This window comes from Balaenoptera physalus (genome assembly GCF_965194825.1).
Source record: "Balaenoptera physalus genome assembly, chromosome: 11".
Classification (NCBI taxonomy): domain Eukaryota; kingdom Metazoa; phylum Chordata; class Mammalia; order Artiodactyla; family Balaenopteridae; genus Balaenoptera; species Balaenoptera physalus.
This window is the reverse complement of record NC_138896.1, coordinates 99,538,625-99,543,280: the sequence shown is the minus strand read 5'-3', so window position 1 is coordinate 99,543,280 and position 4,656 is coordinate 99,538,625. Positions and strand designations below refer to the sequence as shown.

The 4,656-nt window shown below is 42.6% G+C and overlaps 1 long non-coding RNA gene across 1 annotated transcript; it reads right to left on the bottom strand.

Annotated features, from left to right (window-relative positions):
* Window positions 1-379: 379 nt before the first annotated feature.
* LOC309637569 lies at window positions 380-2,836 on the bottom strand. Its single transcript, XR_014250666.1, has 2 exons — window positions 2,660-2,836; window positions 380-2,484 (listed from the first exon to the last, which is right to left on the bottom strand). It is a non-coding gene; the product is annotated as an uncharacterized lncRNA (long non-coding RNA).
* Window positions 2,837-4,656: the final 1,820 nt, after the last annotated feature.

The following is a 4,656-nucleotide window of genomic DNA, read 5'->3' as shown; positions in this document are numbered from 1 at the left end:
TCTGGGAGTTTACCCCATAAATATCATTATACACATACAAAGTGACATCCGTATGTTACAATTAGTCATTGCAGCCCTGTTGGTAATAGTGAAGGGTCAGAAATAACCCAAATGTCCATAATAAGGAACTGATAAGTAAATGACAGTATATCTATACAGTGAAATCATATGCAGTTGTAAAAAGAATTCCAAGCCTTTCTATGTATTCATGGGAATAGCTCCCCAAGATATAGTAAGTTAAAAATAAGTGCAGGCTATTTACAATAGCCAGGACATGGAAGCAACCTAAGTGTCCATCAACAGATGAATGGATAAAGAAGATGTGGCACATATATACAATGGAATATTACTCAGCCATAAAAAGAAATGAAATTGAGTCATTTGTAGTGAGGTGGACGGACCTAGAGTCTGTCATACAGAATGAAGTAGGTCAGAAAGAGAAAAACAAATACCGTAGGCTAATACATATATATGGAATCTAAAAAAAAAAAAAAAAAAGGTTCTGAAGAACCTAGGGGCAGGACAGGAATAAAGACGCAGACGTAGAGAATGGACTTGAGGACATGGGGAGGGGAAGGGTAAGCTGAGAGGAAGTGAGAGAGTGACATTGACATACATATCAGCTAGGTGCTTTGTGACCACCTAGAGTGGTGGGAGGGAGACAGAAGAGGGAGGAGGTATGGGGATATATGTATACGTATAGCTGATTCACATTATTATACAGCAGCAACTAACACAACAATGTAAAGCAATTATACTCCAATAAAGATGTTAAAAAAAAAAAAAGGGCAGGGCGAGACAAATTAAAGGTATGGGACTATCAGATACAAACTACTATGCATAAAATAGATACAAGCAACAAGGATATTTTGTATAGCACAGGGAATTATAGCTATTATCCTATAATAACTTACAATGGAGTATAATCTGCAAAAATACTGAATAACTCTGCTGTACACCTGAAACTAATATAATATTATAAATCAACTACACTTCAATTTAAAAAATGTGTGCATAATGATGTAAATAGCATGCTATTTTTGTATGAAAAAAGGAGGCAAATGATAGCCCTCATTTGTAGTTGCATGTATAAACACTGGTAAGCTCTAAGATAAGTTAAAACAGTACCTACCTGCCTACTTACGGTGATTTTGGCTGGGCCAGAGGGATCAAGATTAAAGAGAATGAATCAAGACAGGAGAACAGTTTTTTCACTGATCACTTTTTGTGCTTTTAGATTCTGAAACTATGCTGTGCTTCTATTCAGAAAATTCTAGCTCTTAAAATTTCCCTTCTGGTATTGTTAAATTATCTTTAGGTATGATAATGCTATTGTAGTAATTTTTTTATAGAATACTTATTTTTGAGAGATAGTGAAATATTTACAAATGAAATTATATAATGTCCCGATTTGCTTCAAAATAATATTTGAATGGAGGAAACAGAATAGGATATATATTACAGATGAAAGTGATTGGACATGAATTGATGACTGTTAAAGCTGAAAAGCTGATACATGGAGGATTCATTATGCTCTTCTGTCTGCTTAAAAAAGTAATTTATTGAGGTGAAATTCACGTAAAATCAAGCACTTTAAAGTGAACAATTCAGTGGCATTTAGTACATTCACAGTGTTGTGCAACTACCACCTCTGTCTAGTTCCAAAACATTTCCATCACTTCAAATTAAAACCCTGTATCATTAAGCAATTCCCGCCCCCCCCATTTCTCCCTCCTTCCAGCTCCTGGCAACCATCTGTCTGTGTTCTGCCACTTATCTATTGTGGACTTATCTATTCTTGATATTTCATATAAATGGACTCATAGTATTTGTGACTTTTTGTGTATGGCTTCTTTTACTGAGCATAAAGTTTTTGAGGTTCATCCATGCTGTAGTTTGTGTCATTCTACATATACATGTTGTAGTGTAGAGCATGTAGTACTGCATTTCTTTTTAGTCCTTTGCGTGTATATACCACATCATGTTTATCCGTTCATCCGTTGACGTACGTTTGGGCTGTTTCCACTTCTGGGCTATTGTGAATAGTGCTGTTAGGAGCGTGCTTGTACATGTCCTTTGTCAGAGTACCTGTTTTCAGTTTTTTGGAGTGTATACCTAGGAGCACAATTGCAGTTATATGGTCATTCTATGTTTAACTTTTTGACACGTCACTCAACCGTCCTCCCCAGCAGCCGAACCATCTTACATTCCCACTGGCAATGTAGGAAGGTTCCAATTTCTCCACATCCTCGTCAACATGTTTTTTCTTTATTGTAGCCATCCTAGTGGGTGTGAAGTGGCATCTCATTGTGGTTTGGATTTGCATTTCCCTGATGACTAATGATGTTGAGCATCTTCTCATGTGCTCCTTGGCCATTTGTACATCTTCTTTGGAGAAATGTCTGTTCAAGTCCTCTGCCTATTTTAAAATTGGGTCATTTTTCTTTCTGTTGTTTCTGTCTACGTTCTTATATGTCTTAAATTCTCCATAGTAAAAAAAACAAAAGGTACAAAAATATTAGACATTTTATTAAAAACTTTAAGAAACACACATCTCCCCTCCCCCCCGCCCCCCTGGGAGAAGTAGTAGTTTTCCCTCCTTTTCCACCCCCCTCCCCCCCGCACCTGAATTCCCCAGAGATCCTTGCATGATGCCTACCTCCATATACCATCCATAATATGGTTTCAAAAAAAACCGTATTTGCGCTTCAAACAAATAAATAAGCACAGGTGTCTTCCCTTTCAGCCTCTTACAGGTAGGTGCGGGGTGGAAGCACAGGGCTCTTAGGAGTAGCTGAGGCTGGCTGTCCCCATCACTTTGGCCACAGCTGGAGGCCAACCCCCACCTACCTAGCAGGCTGGTGACTCATTCCCTGAGGGCCCCGTGTATAGCGGAAGAAACCTTCTGGGCCCCCATCCAGCCACATCACAAGACTGGATGGCCCAGCGTGTCGGTGGCTTGCATAGCCAATGGGAGAGGCTTCACCCAGCTCATGTTCTGCTGTGGCAGTCGGGCCAGACAGATGGCTTGGGATAAATAGGGGGGGTGTTGCCGAAGGGGGGATTTGGCTTTGAGTGGCCTCAGCCTCCCTCTGGAACCTGGAGAAAGAGGTGGGTGAGGTGAAGGCTGTGCCTGAGGAAGGGGCTGTAGTTTGGTGCCTTCCAAACATTCTGAGATGTTTTTTTAGCAATGGAACTCTTGCTCAAACAAACCTTTACGATATTTAGGACAGAGAAACAGGAAGCTGCTCCAGCTAAAGAGGGGGTGAGAAGCCCAGAGCCTTCCCTCCCTCCATGCCACGTGGCACGCTGGGGAGTTCTGGGTCTCTGGGGAACATGCCGGTCCCGTTAACACAGAGTCTTTATATGCAACCACTTGGGAACTCAGCACGGTCTGTCTCTTGGAGCCTTGAAGGGGCTCCAGAGGCCTGAGGAGAAACCTGGCAGCCCGGCAAGCTCCAGCCTGAGATTCTGACCCCCCCAACACACACAGAGAAGAGACCTCTTGCTTACCGCTCACCAGCCATGTACTGGGGAGCTGACCAAGGGCTGCAGAGGTGGGCCAGGGTGTGCGTGGGCTGCAGGGACCTGCAAGGGACCGGAAGCAGCTGCAGTGGCCTGGCCTCCAAGTCTTCCAGCCTCCATTCCAGCAAGAGAGCTGGGAATTCGGTCTCAGCCTCCCTCCCTCCATCCAGCGGAAGTGCCTCGTCCCAAGTGGTCCATAGGTAACTACTGTCCCAGGCCCCTCTACCTGCCCCTCTCCTAACCTTAAGAGAGATGTGAGGGAAGGAGTGGCCCCTCCTCCCACCCCAGAAAATTTGACATAGAATTTCCTCAAACCCAGATTCTGGTTCTCAGCGTAGTCAACGTAAGTGCCCAGTCCGCCCCAAGCCCCAGTAGTCCGGCAGGGTTAGTTCTTTAATTAGAGAATGGGCCCATTTTTGGCTGCAGGATGGTATGTGGGGACATTTGTCAGGAAGCAAATAAAGAGTCAGGCGAATAACTTTACCCTGAGCTTCAGTTATCTCCTCCGCCCACTGGGGATCATAGTACCTATTCCATGGGGCTATTTTGAGGATTAAATAAGATAATGCATGCCCAAGCCCAATGTCACAGCCGCTCAGTTTAGAAGCAGTTCTATACCAGAGAAAGGGCCTAGCTCTGTCCTTCACATGATGTGTAACCTCTGATGAGGCTCAGATTTCTCCTCTCTGAGCTCCAGTTTTTTCACATCTCATTAAATACCTACCCTTCACAGTTGCTATAGGATGTAGAGATAATTCACATAAACTGCTTAATATAGTGCCTGGCATAGGGAGAGTACTCAAAATATGGTAGTAACTGAGGCAATTATTATACTTTTACTATTATTATTATTACCATTACTGTTATTTAACAGGAAGGGCAATGGGGTTTTGTAGTTAAGCGCATAGACTCTGGAGCCAAATTGCCAAAGTTTAAATTCCAATTCACCACTGGAGCTGTGTGACTTTAGGCAAGTTACTTAGCCACTCCTTGCCTACATTTTGTTAACCATATAAGGAGAATAATAATTAAACCTACCTCATGGAGTTGCTGTGAAAATTAAGTTTTTGTATATGGAGTGCTTTGAAGAGTGCCTGGCAAATAATAAGTGCTACAAACTGCTGCTAGTAA